At 43.1% G+C, this 23,220-nt stretch overlaps 1 pseudogene; it reads right to left on the bottom strand.

Annotated features, from left to right (window-relative positions):
• Nucleotides 1-1,403: 1,403 nt before the first annotated feature.
• Nucleotides 1,404-22,509, bottom strand: LOC113265889 (60S ribosomal protein L10-like; annotated as a pseudogene).
• Nucleotides 22,510-23,220: the final 711 nt, after the last annotated feature.

Genomic DNA, 23,220 nt, shown 5'->3' with positions numbered 1-23,220 from the left:
GGAACAGAGAGTTTAGCAAGACATCCGTGCTTACACAGAGAAACAAAGATGCAGATAGTGCAGACACACTCAAATTTTATTGTTTGTTTGATACGTCTGCTGCTTTGAGGCTTATACTTAATGGGAGTCTGTTGAATGATTTACAGGCATACTCATGCTCCGAGATGAAGGGCTTTATTATAAATCTCCCTCCTCGTGCTGTAGGATACTGTGCATTTTTCAATGCTGTAAACATAAATAGAAAAGTGTTTTGTCTGTGACAAGGACAAATGTCAGTTGGCGAAGCTCTTAAAGATGCGGACTTTTGAATTTGAGTTCTCATTATTATCGTGTCCTGATTCAAGAAGTAAGCATAAAAATGCTTTATACTTATACATTTTATTCCATAAAGCTTTGTAATAAGGAAAAAAACAATAAAAGTTATTATATAAAAGTAATACACGTGGAAAGTGGTGTTAAGCAAAAATAAGAAAATAAAAGCCATTCCTGTCTCCAACATAGATAACCACTGGTAACATTTTAGAGCGTATCCTCTCAGTCTTTTTATACACATATTTAATTCAAAAATGTAATTATACTGAACATATTATTTTCTGCATGCTTTTTCATCTAGTGACATGGAAACTATTCAGTATATATTCCTAAAAATTCTCCAGATCATCATTTCTCCCTGCTGTTTAGCACTTCAATGTATGGATCTGCTGTAATTTATTTATCCAGACCCCTAATTCGGGTCATTTTTGTCATTTTCAGTATTTCTGCTGTCATGAAATTAGGGGAATAAGTGTCCTTGCAGCTAACGCTTTATGTACATCCCTAATTATTTCCTTAAAATAATTCCCTAAAAGTGGAATTCTTGGGTCAAGAAGTGTGCAAAAATCGAAGGTTTTTGACACCCAAACTACCTCCATTCCAATTTAATCTTCCAGCAATGCATGCAGTACTTTTTAAATGTGATTTCATGTGTACTTATAACCTTTATGGAGGAAAGGTTTAAGGCATCCATATTTAGCAGTTGAGGAAATCAGGGTGCAGAAAAATCAAGGGCATAGAGCATTAACACCACAACTGTAAGCCCGCTTTCTCCATTCCCTGCGCTCTTGGAACAGCGCTCATTGCGTCTTTACCAGTGGTATTTGGAAAAACTGAGTCTGGGTGATTCCTTGATCAAAATTAGGATTTCTTAGACAAACACATATTGAAAACAAAGTTCAACAGGCTACAAAGCCTATGACGGTAATAGGATGTGTCACACCTTTAAGCTGGTCCTTGCAATTTAAGTTATTGGCCATCAATAGAAAGTCATTCCCTCCCCCCCCAGGAAGGAAGTGTGGTTTTTCTGAGAAGCTAGTCTTTCTCTTTCTCTTTCTCTCTCTCTCTCTCTGTTAGGCAGGAAGTAGGATTTATTGGCAGCCATGAATAAGGAGAGAGCAGTGCCAAGGTTCTTGTGAGTGCAGAGCCCGCCATCTGTCCAGAGGGCCACGATGAGGGATATATTTGACCCCACAGCCATGTGGAAAGAGCCACTTTTCAGCCACCATGTCTTCAAATTCGTCTGCATCAAACTTAGTTAGGCCCCACTTCTTGGAAATGTGGACCTTCTGGCGGCCAGGAAACTTGAACTTGGGTTCTGCGTAGGGCCTCAGTCACATGCTCCTTGTTCTACAGCTTGGGACAGATGGACACGATGACTTGGCCAATGTGGACCCTGGCCCCTGTGCCCTGGGGCTTTCCAAAGGCACCCTGCATGCCTGTCTGGAACCAGCATAGGACATCTTGTTGATAAGGATGAAGTGGAAGGGGGGGAGCCACGCTCAGACGTGAAAACCGTCTTTGCCACAGCTTTTCACCCTGTACTTGTCCACACAAATACAGCCTCCACGGCTTCAGAGGAGAGCTGCTGCTATTCATCTGACACCATGTGGCCACATAGTGGGCACTCATCCACCTTTGTCTTCTTCTACCCCAGGTCAAAGGTGCCGATCCCGGCATCAGGGACACTAGCTTGTTCTTCACAATACCCATAACATCGGGCAGCGTGCAGCCCATGGTGACACCAGGATCTTCAGTGGCACGCCAAAGGCAAAGAGAAGATAATCTCTTTTCTATCTCGCCACTTGTTGCGTAATCACAAGCTACAAAACTTTGCTTTGTATCCAAATAGAAATTTATGAAATTAGGACTTCCAGTTGCATTGGCTCAAATCAAGATTGAAAAGTTTTGTAATAGTTCTGTATATTTCTTCATGAAATCTCAGCTCTTTTAAAACTTTTTTTTCCCCCATGGATAAGGGATTATCTCACTATATGCTCTGGGCTAGACTTAAAGAAGTGGATTTCTTTTTTCAAACGAGATTCTAACTCCAGTATAACTTCTGGCTCTTGATCTAGTTAAGTTTGTGATCTCTAATTTTGCCGGATGCCACTGTGAAAGAAAAAACCAAAACCAAAAAGGCATAGCTGGATATAATTCTTCACTACCAACCAACACCTTAATTTTTTCCAACCTAAGAGACGCTCCCTTAACCTGATACCCGCTTTTCAATTTTTAAGCCTCCTATCCCAAGGTAGATTGATTGCAAAAGATGGCACAACTGTCCACGCCCCCCTGAACCCATGCCCTTTGCAACCTGACTTGGAAACTTCTCCCATCAAAGGTGGAGTTCGTATCCCCATCCCGTGAAACTGGACTAGCCCTGTGATTTGGTTTGCCAATACAATGCAGTGGTGTTGCAGTTCCAAGCCTAGGCTTCATAAGGTCCTTTGTACTTCTGCTTGCTCTCGTGGACCCTGGACATCTACGTGAACAACACCGGACCAGCCTTCGGGGACGTGAGCGGTCACAAGGAGGAGAGCTATCTCAAGCAAGACCATCACAGACCAGCCAGGCCTCGCTGCTCTGCCTACCAACTACTGACACGTGAGTGTTTCCACATGCGATCATCGTAGCCTAGCCCAGATCTGAAGAACCACCCAGCTGATCCACAGATTTATTTTTGTTGGGGGGGGGGAGAGAAATTGTGTTGCAGCATTATTTATGACAATAGATATCTGTTACTTTGGGTCTAAAGCAATTGAGCCGATCATGATTGTTACTATTCCCCTGCCTGGAATTCAGAATGAAAGAAGTCTGGGAGAGAAAAGATTCTGTTTCTGATTTGGCAGGTTTTGTGGATACAGATCAATGAAGTGGTCTGGCTGTATTTATATACACTGGTGATTTACCTCCTGGTACTCTTACTGATTCCCACTACTAACGCTTAGGAATTAATTTAAAAACATTTCCTTGGCCTGGTGTCCAGCCACTCCCAATCATATGTCACAGCCACATTAAACCATTCCTTGTTCCCCAGGCACACCCCAAACACAATAACACTGGCCTGCCTTCACTTAGACCGGATCATCTTTCCTTCCTTCTCTCTTTATCAAAATATTTTGGGTAGTCTGTGAACCAGCTGATTTCCTCACAGTTTCTCTCCTCTGTGAAACATTCTTGATCATGGGTCTTCATCCTCCAGTATAATAAATTTCTCTTTCTTCTCTGCTTATTTTTTTTTAAAGATTTTATTTATTTATTTGACAGAGAGAGAGACAGCCAGTGAGAGAGGGAACACAAGCAGGGGGAGTGGGAGAGGAAGAAGCAGGCTCCCAGTGGGGCAGGGAGCCCGATGTGGGGCTCGATCCCAGAATGCCGGGATCACGCCCTGAGCCGAAGGCAGATGCTTAACGACTGTGCCACCCAGGCGCCCCTTCTCTGCTTTTTTTAATACCTGTTTTGTAATGCTTGTTTCAGTTTGACTTATAGTCAAAGATCTAAAATTCTGCCAGTATTAGCTAATCTTGAAGACTAAGAAAAAACAAGGCAATCTTCAGATAGTGTTTTCGATATTTCCTTGTAGAATACAGTTATGATTTTCTGCTTCGGGGGAAAAAAGAAGCCAGTCATTTTAGCCACGTTGAGGGTTCAGAAAGTGAATGTATTTTGGCTTAAACTGTACCGTGGAATCAGAATTAACTTTGTACTGGTCATTATGCCATAGCTCAAGAATTGTTCTTATTTTTACTATTAAATTCTCTTTTTTTAAGAAGAAAAATGGAGTAGACCTCTACTCGAGAGAGAGAAACAGAAAAGGCCTGGCTCAGTTCCGGTCGAGAGGAGTGATCAGTGGAGAATCTCATCAGTGTTGAGAGATGCTACAGCTGGGATTCCATCCATCTTGTTAAGGGACCTAAACTCAAGCCCCTGAACCCCCTTCATGCAGGACCCGCACAGCTAAGCCTTGATCTCACATAAGACTCGAATATCTCCTTTCCTGTAAACCACTTCTATCCTGAGAGGAAAAGGCTACAGTTTATAAACATTTTTATTGGCCATATTTTACCGTATGGCCGAGAGGGAAGAGTTGGGGGGGGGGGATGTTTGATGCTGGTTTGTTTAAAACGCACACCTAAGTGGGTTTCTTTTCCCTTGTTAGAGTACTTTTTCTGATAATGCTTCATTTAATTGAAACCCGTTAGCGAGCTGAGAAGTGAAATCTGTTGATGAGTCAACGAGCAAAGCTCGAAGCCATTTAGCGGCGTGGAGTCACGGCCGTAAGGCGTTCGATTCCAGTGGCTAGTATAATGTCTCCCCCATAGAATAAACTCAAAAGAGGTTTCTGTCTGCAAAACAAAATGGATACAATTGAGTTAACAGGGTTTTAAATGACATTGACTGGAACATCAATAGAAAGAATAAAAAGAAAACTGATTTTATTACAAAGTCATTGTGGATCAATAATACATAATAACATGGGCACGAGAAGCAGTCAGTGACAGAAGACATTCAATGATTCATGAGCGCATTAAGTTCGTGAAATAATAAGCTCACACTCTTACATACTATCTTTTTCTGAATCAATAGCTATGGAACTGAATAAGAAAGTGGCATGTTTTCAAAAGGTGCAATAGTAAGGGTGACACAGCTGGGGAGAGTTGCTTTTCTGGAGGATATCTCTACATAAGAATAAAGAAATTCAAAGGTTTAGCATGGAATAAACCCAGTCATGTTCCCCATGACAAATTTAGTAGACACATTGGTGGACCGTGATTAATTATTAATTATTAATTATCTTGTGTCGAGCATCTCTTTTCTAAGATGGAAAAATCTTCTATGCTGACTTCGTTTCCCCCCTTCCACTGGGTCATCGAGGAAGCAGCGTGATAACAGCGGTGCGAGCCCCCTAACCACCGTCCCACTGCAGGATTCTGACTAGTGTGAGCTGAGGACAGATAGATGACCCGGATATCCAAGGAGAGAAACGACAGTCAGTGGAACCTATTTTCCGACCCTCCCCCGGACAATACCATGTTGTCTCTTTCGGCAACCAAAATAAGTTTGCAAAGGGATCCATTCAAACTCTCAAAATATTCCCTACCTAAAAGAGTCCCTACTCTGAACAAAGGTTCTCATCATACCTTCTATGCCAATTCCTTTAGGAAGTCATTTCCTCTCTGTTTGTCTGTCTCTGTCTCTCACTCTCTCACAGAGACACACATACACACAGACCGCAAACATCAGTCTCATAAACTCATACACCAGAAATGGAGATCTCAGAGGTCAAAAATGAAGCAGGATTTTAAAACTCTTTATTAGCTTATTCTAAAACACAAAGTGGAGATTCTAAGCCATATGGAAACCTTGATCTGGGTCTTTATTTGAGTGTGTCTTTTTCTAGATATGTTTGTGTGTCCCTGTGGGTTTACAGGTGTATTCCTCTATCTTCTGTTAATGCATCTGAAACCTCTCCAATCCATCTCTTCCTCTCTCTGTCTCTCTCTCTAATCTTTCTTACTTATTCCAGTAACTATGGACAGGAAAGAATGGAAATGTGTACACATTTGATTTGTTCTATTTATTGAATTTTGTATGTTCTCTGTTCCTTTTGCATAACTCAGAAAAGTCAAATGTTATACATTCCTCTTTTAAAAACAATCAAAACCCAATTAAATTGCCTTTTCTGTATTGATTGCCAATGGTTTCTACCTCCCTTGAGCCACTGATCCTGAAAAGAAGCAAGCTTCACCTTCGTTCTGAACTTCTCTTTATAAAGTCACAGTTTTCCTTTTCAGAAAAAAAGGAAGGAGGGCTTCCAATTTTTTTCTCGCAGTCTGAATTTTGGTTGTCACTGCTTTTGGACTTCCGTTCTTGACTTTGCTCTGTTATGTTTCTGTGTCTCTATAATTTTGTGTATACATTTTGTATACAGCCGGCCTAAATTCCAGTCCACCCCTGGCACCCTTTACCTCACTCTTTTAGATGAAGGATTCTGCTTAGGAGACATTCTTTTTTTTCTCTTTTAACATTCTCATGTAGCCAAACAATTATCTTGCCTTAGAACCTCATTCACTTCCTGATGTAAGCAGAAGACAGCACGTTCTAAAATTACAACATCTTGGGAATAGAAGGGATTAGTCAGTGTATCTAATTTAACTTAGTTGGCTCCCACTTGTATTCTCATTGGTTTAAAGGATAAGGCAAGAAATAGGGCTCATTAGTTGTTCAGCTCTCCAAACATTTATCAAGCCAGGCATTGGCAGACACCAGAGATTCAGAAATGAATATGTGCTTCTTGTCTTCAGGAAGCTCGTAATCTAGTGGGTGGAAAAGAGAAGTAAACAGTTACCGATGATGGTCATTTGCATGAGAGGGAGATACGGTGGGAGCAGAAAACCCAAGCTGGGGGCATTTTTTTAAAATATTGTTTAAAAATTATTTATTTGACAGAGAGAGAGCATAAGGGCGGGGAGTGGCAGGCAGAGGGAGAGGGAGAAGCAGGCTCCATCCCAGGACTCGGGACTCTGGGATCATGACCTGAGCCGAAGGCAGACTCTCAACGACTGAGCCACCCAGGCGTCTCATCCCAGGCTGGGGGCGGGGAGGCATTTTTAGGAACGGATCGCCTGACCTGGGCCCTGAAGGACGAAGCCTCAGAGATCCTCAAACTCTGGAAGAGTCTCTGTGTGAGAGCGTGATACTCCAGATGCAGTTGCAGTCGGAGAAGTTACTATCGGAATAACTGTAAAAATGTCACCTTTATACTCAGGATAGCACGGCATGGTGTCCGTGTGGTTTATCGGCAATGGCAGGCTTATTACTTTTAATGCTGTAATTTTCCCAGGGTCACCGTTCTACTTTTTCTGTTATATGTGTTACATAAAACTGTACTTCTTCGCCTCTATTGGAAAAAGCAAAAATGCCTATAGAGGAGGTTGCTTTTTGAGAATAGCAGATTTTCCATGAAGGAAATGAAACCCTCGCACATTCGCTTCATTATGCTTTGCTCCCTCCGTCATGGCTTGCCCCTCTCACATCAGCTCCTTCTTTCCTTCTACCCTCCCCCTGCTCTCGACAGTCCCTCCTCTTGCCCTGGCATGGTGATCCTGGCCTGACTGGGAGGCCCTAGCCTGTGCTCTTATTAAAGTTACAACTGAAAGCATAGATTGATCATTTTCTTTTTTTTTTTTTTAAGATTTTATGTATTTGAAAAAGAGAGTGCACAGGAGTAGGGGGTGGGAGGCAGGAGGGACAGAAGGAGAGAGAATCTTAAGCAGCCCAAGGAGGCAGAGGGCTCGATCCCAGGACCCCGAGATCATGACCTGAGCCGAAGTCAGCCACTTAACCACAGGAGCCACCCAGGCGTCCCCAGATGGATAATTTTCTAATTATCTTTCGCTACTGGATATTTCAGCCAAAAGAAGTCTGTTTTCATGTAAGGCCATTAGAAGTGTCTGGAAAGCTAAGTCGCTTCTGGGGTCCTTGTAGTCTGAGAGTAGGGACTGCCTGGCTCTGATGAAATGTATTCTATACCCAGAATGGGAAGGAATAGGAACCCATTCCAGGGGCCCAGAGAAAGAGGGGAGTAGGCCGTGGGGCCCGAAGAGGAGCCACGGAAACAGCTGAGTGGAACAGTGATTAGAAAACTGAGCCTTGTTGCCAGACTGCCGTGTTGGCCGCAGTCTGGGGAGGAACAAAGACACTGGGCCGAGTAGGCGCAGAAGAGGGCACTAGGGGCGCTTGACAACAGGGTCTGCTAACTTGGGCCCCCTGGCACACCTCGCGCGCCTGTGCAGGCTGCAAAAGCCAACTCGCTCTAAAGAGTGCCAGTTTTGCAGCCTCGCACCCCCCTCGCTGCCAGGGCCATGCCTTGGCCCCCATTCAAGCATAATGAGAAGGTTTCTATAATTATCGCCCCAGCGCTGGCATTTGCACACAGCTGCGCGTTCACACACGGATCCGCCCAGGGCCCCGAGAGGGGGTTCCAGAACAAGAGGGCTGCTGTGCTGGACGGCGCCGAGGCCTTCGGAGCCCTCAGACCTTGCCCAGGGCCCCACCCGGACGCTGACCCACAGCCTGAGGGGTTTGCGTTTTGACTGTCTGGAGGGTTTAATTTTAAAAGGAAAAAAAAAACAAAAAACAAAGAAACAACCCACCAGTGAACTCGCCTAATATCCTAGACCACAGAGCCAACTGTGAGCAGGCCTGAAGGTCCGAGGCTGGCAGAGCTCTTTTCTGGAACTTGCCATGGCCGGCGCCCCTCCTACGTCATCTGGGCCTAGGGAAGAGCGCAAACACTAGAGGCCTGTATAGTCCCAGAGGCTCCAGTCTGGACGTGCATCCTGCTCTCTAGGCCCCCGGCGTGGCGCGGAGGGGAGGCTGGGAGGGAAGAGAATGACTCCTCACTGCCAGTTTTGGATGACAGTGAATGGATTCTCTAACTTTGGTGCCTTCTATCCCACTGCGAGGCACGGGGCTGGAGCAGAGGAGTCTCAGAATCTTCAGAATTAGAAAGGGCCACAGATGTTTGCAAGTCCAACTTCCCACTCAGTGTGGCTTCCCCCTTGGAACTATCCTGAAGCTGTCAGCCAAGAAGAAGAAGGCTCTCCTTGGCTGCTACCAGGAACTGGCTGCTCACTCCTTGGCGAAACAGCTCTGATCCTTGAGCATTCTTGCTCCCTTCACTCTACCACGGAAAGAGAAAAATCTTACTAGGGATCTCCGTGGCTTCACACCTATCAAGGGGCTCCCGGGGCCCTTGGGATCAAGTCCAAGTTCACAACAGCTCTGCAGGTTTGGCCCTCCCCATGCGTGGCCTCATCCTTGATGATACCCTCTCATCCACTTGGAAGAGAGAGACACTCGACATCGGGTTTCCTTTCATTTTCTGGAATAAGCCTCTTTCGCTCTCAGCCCTCCAGCCCTCTCACCTATGAATTCCTCTTCAGGGAACAATCCTGGCCAGGTGGTCCTTTCTCTTCCTGTTCATCTTGCAAGTTTTTTTTCTGGGAGGCCTCTCCAGCTTCGAACCTAGATGAACTCCCTTTGCTCTGAGCTTTCGAAGCACAATGCTTGGCACGGAGTAGAGGCTTAATAAGATTAGCTAAATGAGTACCTGAACCCAATCTTCCTGTAACTTCTACTCTCTTGTGTTAATTCCACCCTCTTCCATATGACAGCCCTTGAAATATTCAAAGGCCATCATCCTCATCTTTCCAGCATCAGTATGAATCTGGTCCCAGCAGGACACAAATCACACACTCAGACAGGGTGATTGAGGACAGCATGATAAAAGGGGGTTTACAAAGATGGGAGCAGGGTTAAGTGAATCTTAGGAGCACCCCAGAGCTCACAAGAGCAGGATCTTAAGCCTGAAGGGTCAAGGGGAAGGAAAGCTTACCCGAGGCCAGAGAGAGTAGCTGAAGCTGGAGAAGAGGGCCACCCAGCAAGCCAGTAGGGAGGCAGCCAAGGGCATAAATAACCACGTCACGCTCCTCCCACCCTCTGATCTCCCCCGGTGCCTCCCACTGACAGATACAGGGCAGGGAGCCTCCTAGGATGCAAAGCCCAGTGGAAAAAGATGGAGAATAAATGAATAGGGAGAGACAAATGAAAAATACCCGGTAGAATCATCCAATCCCAACAGCTACCCCAAATCTACTCTTGCCTGACTAAACAGCTTGAGCTGGTTCTACGGCTGGTCAAAAGGTAGTGTCTGCTGACCTCCTTATTATCTAAGTCAATGCCATCAGGATAGGTTCTGGATTGCCTTTCGTTGCCTGTCCCGAAGCACATGGCCAGGAATACCACGATGTTCCGGGCATCAGCCAGAGTTACGGATACCGATCTCTGCCACTCTGAACGCAACTTTTACATTAATGCAGGTTTATTTATTTTTTTTAAAGATTTTATTTATTTATTTGACAGAGATAGAGACAGCCAGCGAGAGAGGGAACACAAGCAGGGGGAGTGGGAGAGGAAGAAGCAGGCTCCTAGCGGAGGAGCCTGATGTGGGGCTCGATCCCACAACGCCGGGATCACGCCCTGAGCCGAAGGCAGACGCTTAACTGCTGTGCCACCCAGGCGCCCCATTAATGCAGGTTTAAAACTGTAGTTCCTTGCTTGTTGAATGCGTTCCAGTTGTTTTTTAATTGGGTTTATGATCAATTAAATCCGCCAGGCTTCCTCACACAAACTACTGTGAAGTCAGGCTTTCTCTTAAATTGTACTCCTGTCATTGATTTTTGTTTTAACCTAACTGCAAGATTTTACATTCCTCCCTGTCAAATCTTATCTTATTTATTTCTGTCCATTGTTCCAGATTATTAAATCCTTATTTTGTTACCCAGCATAGCAGCTTTTCCTCTCCACTTTGAGTCGCTAGCTAATTTCATTAGGCCGCTCTCTTTGCTTTCATCCGTATTGATGATGATTGAACAGAATCCCGGACAGCTGGGCACTGAAGACTGGTTAGGCGGTTGAGAGACTGAGTAGTATGGTGTGACATTTTACCAAGGGTGAGGGGAAGAGGACACCATTTCTGCAGTGGGTTGGTGGTATAATGGGAAGTAAAAGATCACGACGAAATCATTTTTGGGAAAACCCCGGGTTGCGCAAGTTGAACAAGTTTCTTTCTTAAAGTATCCCTTAGAGCTATTAATATGCTAATATCTATGGACTAGGTCTGGAATCAGATATTCAATGCTCTACCACATTGATTTGACTATGGAACACTTACACGTGTTTGTGTGTGTGCACACATTTGCACATGAGTATATATATATATATATATATATATATATATATATATATATAGCATTGCCCAGGGTAGTGTTTCACGGACTGCATCTTGGGAAATGTGGACTGTGGAATGAACAGACCTGGGTTTCACTCCCAGTTCCACCACTTACCAGTTTGGAGCAAGTTATTTAATCTCTCTAATCCTCAGTTTTCTGAGCCACGCAGGTGCCCCGTATTTTTTTAAAGATCTTATTTATGTATTTGAGAGAGAGAGAGATCATGAGCAGGAGGAGGGGCAGAGGGAGAGGGAGAAGCAGACTCCCCGCTGAGCAGGGAGCCATGGGGGGCTCCATCCCAAGACCTGGAGATCATGACCTGAACCTCAGTCAGATGTTTTAACTGACTGAGCCACCCAGGCACCCCAGAAATTTCTATTTTTAATGAAAAGGATTCACTGCTAGTGCCAGTGTGAAATGACAATCACCACCACCACAGTAACAATAGCTAATGAGAATTTAGCATTTAGTATATACCGGCCACTGTCCTAAGCATATTGTAAATATTTACTCATTTAATTCTCACAATGAAAACTGTAAGGTAGATGTTTTTTGTTTTGTTTTGTTTTTTTAAGATTTTATTTATTCGACAGAGATAGAGACAGCCCGTGAGAGAGGGAACACGAGCAGGGGGAGTGGGAGAGGAAGAAGCAGGCTCATAGCGGAAGAGCCTGATGTGGGGCTCGATCCCATAACTCCGGATCACGCCCTGAGCCGAAGGCAGACGCCTAACTGCTGTGCCACTCAGGCGCCCTGATGTTTTTTTAATTCTTTCCACTTTATAGATGAGAAAACTAACTACAAAAGATTAAGTATACCATTTCTGGAGCAATTTTTGTGAAATTGTGAAATTTTTGATGGTATCCATTGAGAGCCTTAAAATGGGCATATGCTCTGAGTGGAAATAGTAGAAGCTGTGATGCTTTGCCCAGATCCTCTTCAGGGCTTATTCCTCTAGCTGCTGCCATGCGATGGTCCTCAGCTCTCAGCCCTCTCTAGATATTGTCCTCAGCTGGAGACATCTGCCTTGCCAATGTATGACTTTGGACTTGCCCATGTGCCATGACCGGATATACAGGACAATTCTTTTGGGCCATCTCTGCTGCAGAGCTTTCCATGGGGTTAACTGAACCTTTGTTGCGGTTCTATCACAACTGAACTTCCCCCCTGCCCAGTCCTGCTTTTTCCCCCTTCCCTTGCAGAGGTTTTGATTCTAACCAAACTTCCTAACAAACTTCTGCAAGGTAATCTCCATCCTAGAGTTGGCTTCCTGGAGAACACACACTGCAACGCCCAGTCATTTAACGTCTAAGACTATATCCTAAGTAAAAGCCTACTGTGAATGTAAATAATTACATATGAGCCCTAGTGGATGGTAAAACCACAAGAGGAAGGAACCTAGGTCCCTGAATCAATGCGTGAAAAATTTCATCCACCAGTTTCAGTGCGGATCTCCAAGCCATAGAGAGCTGGATTGAGCTTTGCTCTCATCCCTTCAACAACAACAACAAAAAGGTAAACAAACTTGAAAGCAATGGCATTGTATTGAACACGGGAGACAACTGAGGTCAGAGGGCAAACAACTCACCTGAAATCTAGAAATAGATAGGTGACAGTAGGGAAGAGCCAGATGTTAGCATTTCCTTACCTGGCACAGGATTTGCCTGAGGCCACATAAGCCAGGAAGAGGATTTAGCTAGAATTTTTTTTTTAAATCAAATTGCTAAAGGCTGAGTGTGGGCTAATCTGAGAGTATAAAGCCCCTTAGCTGCAGACATAGAAAAGTTCACACCTTCTTGAAGAATTTTCCTATTGGGACCCAGAGGTGCTCACAGAGGGGGGTGGGGAGAATTAGAGCACCTGCCCAAGATGGAAGCTAAAGCAGAACATCAGAGAATGCCCCCCCCCCATGCTGCCATGACCGTGCTAACAGGTGCCAAGTGAAAATAATAGTGGGCCAGAGCTGGGAGAGCTGCAGAATAAAAATTGTCTTTGAGGAGCACGACAACGAGAAGACCCAAAGCCAAATGGAAAGCAAACTTGAAACTCAGCCCATCTCCCGATTATGTTACTACAAACTTTCAGACTAAAAGCACAGCAGAAGGAGTAGCATGCTCATCTCTGAGCATTAAAAACGTGTACCTTAGTATCTGCTGTCCAACATAACATGTCCAGCTTTCATCCAAAAAAAAAAATTGAGAAGCATACAAAAAGTCAAGGGAAAATACAGTCTGAAGAGACAAAGAAATGATCAGAAATAGTTCCAGTTATGTCACAGATATTGGAACTAGTAGGGAATTTACGATGATTAACATGTTAAAGGCTGTAATTGAAAAGGTAGATTACATGCAAGGAGAGTTGATGTCATCAGAGAGACACAGACAATAAGAAGAAACAAAATGGAAATGCTAGAAATGAAAAGCATGGTAACAAAGATGAAGAATGTCTTCAAGGGGCACATCAGTAAACTCAACACAGCCAAGGGTATAATCAGTGATCTTGATAATACATCAGCAGAGATTATCCTAACTGAAATACAAAGAGAGAAAAAAAGAGCAGGAAGAAAAACAGAAGATCCAAGAGATAAGGGACAATACCAAACGATACAACACATTTGTAATGAAATTGCAGAAGGGGAAGAAAGAACAGGACGGAAGAAATATTTGAACAAATAATGAAATAATGGCTGATAATTTTCCAAAATTAGTGGCAGACATCAAATTATAGATCCAAGAAGTTCAGAGAAGACCAAGCAAGGAGAAAACAAAACCTAGGTGTATTGGTTTCCAGTGGCTGCTATAAGAAATTACTATAAACTTCGTTGCTTAAAACAACAGTGATCGAACTTTGCATCAGAAACCGGGGATGTACTGTATGGTGACTAACATAATATAATAAAAAAACATTTAATAAATAAATATTAAAAAAAAAGCCAACAGTGATTTTGTTTATCATAGTTTTGGAAGCCAGAAGTCTAAAATCAGAATCATGGGCCAGAATCAAATTAAGGCATACTTTCTTTTGAGATTATGGGGTGAATCTTGTCCTTGCCTCTTTCAGCTACAGGTAGCTGCCGACATTCCTTGGCTTGGGGCTGAATCCCTTCAATCTTGAAGACCAGCATCTTGAAATCCCTCTATTCTCTCTTCACAGTGCCGCCTTCTTTGTATGTGTGTCAAAAGTACAGGGGATGGGAGGATGAATTAGAAATATACTGTTATAGGGTTCTGACATTACATGTGAAGCAGTGTAATAGTCTTTGAAGGTAGACTCCAATTATAAGCCAATAAACATGTTTTTAAAAAGGTATAAATAATAATTCAATAGAAGAGATAAAATATACTCATAAGAATGTTAAATTATACCTAGAGAAAGGAGAAATGAGGAAATAAGAAAGAACAAATGGAGCAAATAGAAGACAGCTAACAGGGTGGTAGATTTTAATCCAACCATGTATAATCCCATTCACTGTGAATGGTCTAACACACCAGCTAAAAGACAGAGATTTTCATATTGGATTAAAAAAATTAGGACTCAACTATGTACTGTCTATAAGAAATCCACATTAAATATGAAGACATAGGTAGGTTAAAAATAAATGAGTGGAGTAATGTATACCATGAAAACACTGCACAAAAGAAAACTGGAGGGGCGCCTGGGTGGCTCAGTCGTTAAGCGCCTGCCTTCAGCTCAGGGCGTGATCCCGGCGTTCTGGGATCGAGCCCCACATCAGGCTCCTCTGCTGTGAGCCTGCTTCTCCCTCTCCCACTCCCCCTGCTTGTGTTCCCTCTCTCACTAGCTGTCTCTATCTCTGTCAAATAAATAAATAAAATCTTTAAAAAAAAAAAAAAGAAAACTGGAGTAGCTATGTTAAGTACAGCAAAAGTAAGCTTTAGAACAAGAAGTATTATCAGGATAAAGAGGAACATAACAGGGGCGCCGGGTGGTGCAGTCGATTAAGCCTCTGACTCTTGATTTTGGCTCAGATCAAGATCTCAGGGTCATGAGATCAAGCCCCACACGGGGCTCCACGCTTAGCGTGGCGTCTGCTCGAGTTTCTCTCTCCCTCTCCCTCGCCCTCTGCTCCCTGCCCCCCGCACTGTCTCTCTCTCTTTCTCTCTCAAATAAATAAATACAATGTAAAGAAAAGAGGGACATTACATAATGATAAAGAGGTCAGTTCTTTAAATAACCCTTGGTATGTGTGGGCCTAACAATAAAGCTTCAAAATATATGAGAAATAAAAAAAGGTAGATCTTAAAGGACAGATAGACAAATCCACAATTCTAATTGGAATATATCGATTGATATTTTGCCTACAAAATATCGGTACACCTGTAGATGATCTGAACAACACTATTAACCAACTTGACCTAGTTGACATTTATAGAATGTGCCAAACAACAACAGCAGAATACACATTTTTTTCTAAGTGCACATGGCAGATTTACTGAGATAGACCACATTCTGGGCAATTACACAAGCCTTACGACATTTTAAATAGAAGTCTTACGAAGTATGTTCTTGGACTATGCCAGAACTAAACTAGAAATCAATAATGAAAAGCTATTTATGAAAATGTCAAATATTTGGAAATTAAACAACACATTTCTGCATAATTTATGAGTCAAAATGGAAGTCTCAGTGGAAGTTGAAAGTATTTTGGCTTAAATGAAAATGAAAATACAGCATTTCAAAATTTGGCTGATTCTAGGACTCCGGCAGAAAATCACCCTAAAGCATCTTGTAGTAACAGAAAGTAAGGAAGTTCTCAAACATAAATTAATTAATAAATAAAAGTAAATAGAAAAGAAATTTTGAAATTTGGAAGCATGTCAAAAAGATACAGGAGCCAACCTGAAAGTGTTCCCAGTGATCAAAGCTGGAACGATTTGAGCAACAAAATAAATAACATTAATTTTGGATTATAAACCCAGAGAGCAAATAAATACCCATGATTTCACACTGATATAAATAATTGAATAAAAAATAAGTGGGGAGGGAAGGAAAAACTTGTTATAATACAGTTCCAAAGAATACATGTTGAAGGAATGAAAGAAATAGAAAATCAGCTTTAGAACACCACAGCAGTAATTCCTACAGGAAGACCCCTGATGGATGCAAAAATTAATGGGAAAAACTTTAAGGAGACGCAAAATATTTCCCTGACCTCAAAGTATCTCCCCTAAATATTTATTAATTATGGTTGTGGTTTTAACACATGTCCACAAAGTCCTGGCTCCTCCTCCCTCCAGAAAATCAAGCTTAGTTCTCCTCCCCTGGCATACGGGCTGGTCTTGGACTTGCTTCCAAGGTGTATGAGATGGAAAAAATCATAACTTTATATTGGAGAAACTGGCAGACACTGCTTTAAGCAACGAGGCTGACATAATCAGGGATAAGTCATGTGGGTATTATGTAACCTCTTATATGATGTGGTAAGAAGGTGTTCTCCAAAATCCATAACCCCAATCCAATCACGGGAACACATCAGACAAACCCCAGTTGCAGGACATTCAACAAACCACCTGTCTTCAAAAGTGCCAAGGTCATGAGAAGAAGGGAAGACTGAGAAACTGTCACAGATTAGAGGAAACTAACGAGACATGACAATTGAATGCAGCATGGTATTCTGGGTTAGACCCTGGGACAGAGGACATTGGTGGGGAAACCGATGACATCTGATTTACGTCTGTAGTTTCGTTAATAGAGTCATACTGATGTTAATTCCAGAGTCTTAATAAATACACCATGATTATATAAGATGTTAACATTAGGAAGAGCTGGGGAATGGCTATCTGAGAGCTCTCTGTACCATCTTGGCAATTCTTCCGTAAACCTAAAATTATTTCAAAATAAAAGATTTTTAAGTTATCCATAATACTGAGTACTCCCACACTGGACTTGTATGTGAGAAATTAAATTCTATTGTGTTAAGCCTTTGAAATTTTGAGGGTTTTTCTTAATTGAAATTAGTATTCCTAATATACTGCTAATCATAATTATCAGGCAGAACCTTTTCGAAGTAATTCTATTCCATGAACACATATTTGACCACTCAATCAAGAAAGGATTGCATATTTGTTATAAGTTGTTCTAAGAGATCCAGAAAAAGTTGACCAGCTGCTTTCCTTTTGTAATTAGCTCTTCAAAATTAAACCCTAAATTCTTCTCCACTTTGTCCTATGTTTGTTATTTTTATCTTTACAGCTATCCTATAAGCACAACGAGATGCTGGAGATGAGAGTGCCTAGAGAACTCTGAACTTGAGCAGGACGTCGAATGACAGGGAAGATCTGGCATGGTAAGTTCAGATGCGTCGGGGACAGGCAGGTAATACACACGTTTGAACGGTGCCTGCTAGGAACGGCAGAACGCGTGTTCACCTAGGGCTCTTTCATTATAGAATTTTGAACATTATTTATGCTGATCGAATGAAAGAGGTCTGCCATTTAGAATGGTCCAAGGGAAAGAGGCAACGCCTAGTGATGCAGATCCTATGGGGAGGAGAAAACAGAATGCCTTTCAAGTAGGAGGCCTCTCGAGGTGAAAGGTATACGGAGAGCAGGTCCAGAGGATGATGGCAAGCTAGCTTGGTATTTAAGGAGAGAAGGTAGCATGCCTAGGGCATTAGACCCAGAAGGGATTTGGGGGGTCACGTAGCTAAGTAGTATGCAGTGTGACTGTGTGTGGCCTAATGGTTCATAGAACCCTCCTGAAGTCTGGGGAGAGGGGCTTCCGAAGTTTACCTCCCAGACCTGTTTAATTTGATCTGCACGTGGTACTTCCCTGTGACCATTTATTTGAATAAATAGTTTCACATCGAAAAATTGGTTTGAAAACCTAAGAGCCCTAAGTCTTTTCATATTAGAAAGAGGCCCAAAATGTTGAAGTGACTTGTCCAAGGTTCCAAATTTATATGGCTTTCCTTAGATTTGACCAGCACATCTGGCCCCAAAGCCAGTCCCCTTTCCACTATGTGGCCTCATTGTGGAGGTCTGCATAGGCCTGGAATAAATTTGCTCCTTGGGATGACCCCATATTTTTATTTTATTTTATTTTATTTTATTTTATTTTATTTTATTTTATTTTATTTTATTTATTTTTTGCCCTCTGAGCTTCATGTTAAGTGCTGCTCTGGAATCAAGAATTTAAGAAGGAAGGTAAGACTTTGAATTCTTTTCCTCCATTCCCTAGGTGAATAAAACATCGAAAGCAGGTTTTAACAAAGAGTAGAGAGCAATGGACATTTGAGAGACAGGCAATAACAACAAAAACAACAATAATAATACCTTGTGTCTATTGCTTGTTGCTATGTGTTCAGCACTGCTCCAAGCACCTTACAAAAATTTTCTTACCTACCTTCACAGCAACCCCAGTAGGTAACTAGTATTATCCCCATTTGATAGGAATGAAAATAACACCTCCTTAGAGAGGTTAAGTCATTCTCCCGAAGTCTAACTACAAAATTATTAATCTGTTATTGGGACCTCTTCAGTAGCAGCTAAGCATGAATAAATCTATGCATTCCCCTTCACTGTTTTGTCCAGGGCTGTATTTGCTGCTGTGAGAACTCTAGCCTTTCTGTTGATGGAATAGTGGCTCCCAGCAACCCCCAGCCCACCATCCTCCAGATAAGCTTTAAAAAATGGGATCTTCCTGAGTCCAGTAAAAAGGGGTGAGCAGATGGAGGTAGAAATGTTCCTGTAGAGCTAGCATCTCAGTGTCGAGGCAGTAGGCCACGTGACGCTGAGAATGAGGAAGCCCAGCTGCAGTCTGCCTCCATCAAATGACTCGGTAGTTCTCAGATGTGGTGGGTGGGCTGAAGCTCAAGGCTTGTTGGACTTCAAACACTTCCCCCTCTGTTTAATACATCCTGTGTGTTCTCCAGGGGAAATGCAATCCTTTATGCGTCTGTGGTTCAACACAGTTGTTGCTTTTAGGTATATTTGAAATCCCAGAGGTCCCTTGGGCAAATCCTTTTAAGTGAGAAAGCTACATTTTACTGAATCAGATAACTCAGTTTTGAGTTCCAAGAAACTTGGGATGTGATTTGAAACTTCCAACCATTAAAGTCTGAGCGGGCGCAAAAGGTGGAAAAGCGCATCTCATCTTTGCTTGTCTGACAGCAGAGGCTGAGAATGTTCCCTCACTCACCATTTCTATGTATAGGTGGGCAGGGAAGGGAAAATATAGGACAGGAGAAGCGAATTCTCCCACAGCCAGGGTAGGAGACTTATTCCTGCTCCTTCTCTCTCATCCACTGGAGAAGGAAGTCACAGGATTACAACCCCTTGGTTGAGGCTTGATAGCATCTGGACCACAACTCCCCATGGTACCCTAGCAGTGGTTACTGTTTGAGTTTGAATCCGGTCTCTGCAACTTTCAAACGGTGGGACTTCTGGATCCACTTAGTCTCTCCATGCTTCAGTTTGCTCACATCTAAAATGAAAATAATAATAGTTCTAACCTCATTAGCTTGTTGAGAGTGTTCGGCGTGTTAATCACGTAAAGTGCATAGAACCATGCCTGTCACATTCTAGGAACTCAGTAAAGGTTAATGGTATTAAGGCTATAGTAATCTGTTCCTACGAGGTTCTGGGGGCCCAGAAGAATCCTAAGGCTCTAGAGCTCTAGACATGATTTTGTCTCCCAACCACTCTCCAAATCATGGGGGGGGGGGCTAGTTCACAATTAGACTGGCCGTTTCGAGGACATTCAAGAATGGTCTGACCCAGGGTGCCTGGGTGGCTCAGTTGGTTAAGCGTCTGCCTTAGGCTCAGGACATGATCCCTGGGTCCTGGAATCAAGCCCTGGGTCAGGCTCCCTGGTCAGTGGGGAGTCTGCTTCTCCCTCTCCCTCTGCCCCTCCCCCTTCTTGTGGGCATGCTCTCTCTCTCTCTCTAATAAATTAAATTACATAAATAGATAAATTATATATATAATATATAAAAAATAAAATTATATAAAATAAATAAATAAAAAGAACGGTCCATTATGACCACTGGTGTGGTCTCAACCCTATTCCTCCAGGATCACTGTAGAGTCTCCTGAAACTACTTCAGACTCTAAATGTGGACATGAAAAGAAGAAATGCTGAAACACAACGTGTCACTGTAATTCAAAGCACGCGGTCAGTGTGGGCAGAACGCTAGCTGATGGTTGAGCAGGATGGTGATACACCCCAGGTAATGCTAATGGAAGCAGCACTTGAGGAAGATATAGAAGCTGAATGTAGATCATAAGTTATGGTTCTAAGATTCTAGGGGCAGAAGAGGTCCTGCATTGGATTTCTGGTCAGTGAAGAGAAGTCACACAGTATTTGATAAATACTTTCTGAACGCCTACTATGCACTGGGTTTCTTGTAAGATGATTATTTCCACAAAGATTTATTGAGCACCTACTACGTACCAACATATTTCTATGTTCTAGGTATATAGCAGTGGATAAAATAGGCCCAAATCCTTACCCAAATGGAAGTTATATTTTAGTGGAAGAGACAGATTACCAATAAGTTAAATAAACTAAAATATTGAGTATGATAGGTAACAGTCAGTGCAGAGGTAAAGAAAAGTAATAAAAATGAAGCAGGGAATGGAGATAGAGTCAAAGATGGAGTAATGATGGCCTTTTGGATAGGCCAAAGGAGGTGAAGGAGTATGCCATATGAATATTTACAGGAGGAATACTCCATGCCAAGAAAAGAGCAGATGCAAAGGCCCCAAGGCAGCAGTGTGGCTGGAATGGTCAGAGAATGGCAAGAAAGCTTTAGGGTCTCGAGTGGTAAGAGATGAGGTTAGAGATGGGGTGACTGACCAAATCATGTAGGGCCTTACACATTATTTTAAGGACTTTGGCTTTTACAATGTGGGCTGGGAAGCAAAGGAATGATATGTTCTGCCTATGTTTGATGGGATTACTTTGGCTGCTGTGTTTAGAATCAAGATGAAGGAGGTGAGGACAGAAGAAGACCAGTAAGGAGGCTATGGCAGCAATCCAAGTGAGACACAACCGTCGCTTGGGTCAGAGTTGTAGTAGTAAAGCTGGTGAGGACTGGTCAGATTCCAGATATATTTTGAAAGAAGATCCATCAGGATTTTCCGATGAATTTGCTGTATAGTGTGAGGATGAGAGGAGTCAAGGATGCCTTCAAGGTTTCTGGCCTGAACACCTGGAAGATGAGAATTGTCATTAACTGATTTGAGTGGTGTGAGGGAGACTTCAAGACAAGGAGGTCTGGAGAAGAAGACCGGGAGCTTGGTCAATTTGCACATGAAATGCCTATTAACATCCAGATGGAGATGTCAGGCAGAGGCCCTTGGGTGTATACATCTGAAGCTCAGGAGAAGGTCTGAGATGGAGATATAACTTAGGGAATCGTGAGCATATAGAGAGTAGAGAAATCGAGGAGATTGAATGAGATCATCAAGATGGTGAGTGTACCCAGAAAAGAGAAGATGTCCAAAGATGAAGTCCTGTGGCTTCATTTAGAGGTCAGTGGGATAAGGAGGAAGTAGCAAAGGATGGAGAAGGAGCCACCAGTAAGATAGGAAGCAAGCAGGAGAGTATGGCATCCTGGAAGCCAAATGAGGGAAATGTCTCAATGGGAAGAGTGATCAGTTCAGTAAAAGGCTGCTGATCTATCAAGTGAAATGCAAATGTCAAATGGACCCTTGGATTTAGCAATATGGGGGTCATCCAAGCTGTGTGCTTTTAGGGAGGAGTGAGGAGGAATGACCTGGAAGAGATAATGAGGAGGAAGGAAGCCACTACCCCACGTCTAGACCCAGTGATATCAACGGAGGGTCTGGGAGAGAAAATGGCTACCATTTGAGGAGGCAGCCAGGGAAGCAGGGGCCTCTGAGGAAAGGTAAGTTTCAGTTAGAGCAAAAAAGTGAAGGGAATAGTCAAGGAAGGGTTATGAGGTATTTGGCTGATGATTGATAGATGCTTGGCGGAAAGTTCCTGTTCTTTCAGGAGATGGGACAGAAAGAGGGGAGATGGTTACAGAAAAGGCAACGTTTAGAGCCAAAAGGAGAGGTCAAGGGATAGGGGATGGCTTGGAGCCCTAGATTTCTTCCGGTGAATGACAGGAACAGGAATATAGGACATGATGTTCCAAAGCAGACTGTGCTAGGAAGTGTCAGGCAGTTTGAGAGGAGTGATGGGAACACACAGAATCTGGGAACTACTGCTTGACTTCTACCAATGGAGGATGAAGTCTGCGTAAAGGAAACCTTGCTCCTCCTAGCATGTGGACTTCCTCTTTCTGATGGAGGACTAGGGACTAAAGGAGGGGTGACCTTACATTGAACTCACAGGAAATCTCTCGACCCCTGGGGATGGTTGATTGCCCAGCCAATGCCAGAAATACTCTTTCAGGCATGAGTGCAGCCATCGTAACCCCTGGCATAGACCCCACCCCCAACTTTAGCTGGTGAGGGGTCGTCCTCACCATTGGCACACCAGGCAGCCACTTTTGCCCAGTCCCCACTCCCAGGCTTCTGTGACCAAAAGTCAACCCAGAGCCATCCCCTAAGTCACAGGATCATCTCTGTTTTATAGGAACATTTCCCATGGTTGTTCTCTGCTAGCTTTGTTCCAAACGTGTCCAAATGTATTTTCCTGTGGCTGAAAGTGTTTAAACATTCTGACATTTCAATCATGTAATACGGCTGAATGAACTTCCATCGTATTTGGCACAGCAGTGTTGCTTAATTCTTTTCTGACTGTGATCGCCAAGCAGGAACCTAAGAAGTGGCAGGTACTCTCGAGGGAGATACAGAAGGCATATGTTGGCTCATGATTGCAGAACACCGTTGATGCAAAGATGTTCTCTTGAGTCCAGAGGCAAATGGCGGGCATTATTTTGCTGAAAATCAGAAGAGACTCAGAATTTGAGAGTTCTGAAGCCTTGAGGACCCTCCTACAACTTTTTTAAAAAAATTTTTCCCCAGATGTTTCCCAGCGCCTTGGAGCTGATTCTCCTTCCTTGAGTTTCAACCCTACCATCAACAGACCGCCAACACAACAACACATAAAGGAACTTATCCGAATTACATTAGAGAACTTACATGGGTCTACCACCTACTCGTTTAGCAATTAAAGG

The sequence above is a fragment of the Ursus arctos genome, chromosome X (genome assembly GCF_023065955.2).
Source record: "Ursus arctos isolate Adak ecotype North America chromosome X, UrsArc2.0, whole genome shotgun sequence".
NCBI lineage: Eukaryota > Metazoa > Chordata > Mammalia > Carnivora > Ursidae > Ursus > Ursus arctos.
The sequence above is the reverse complement of the archived record's forward strand: the minus strand, read 5'-3'. Positions and strand labels throughout refer to the sequence as shown.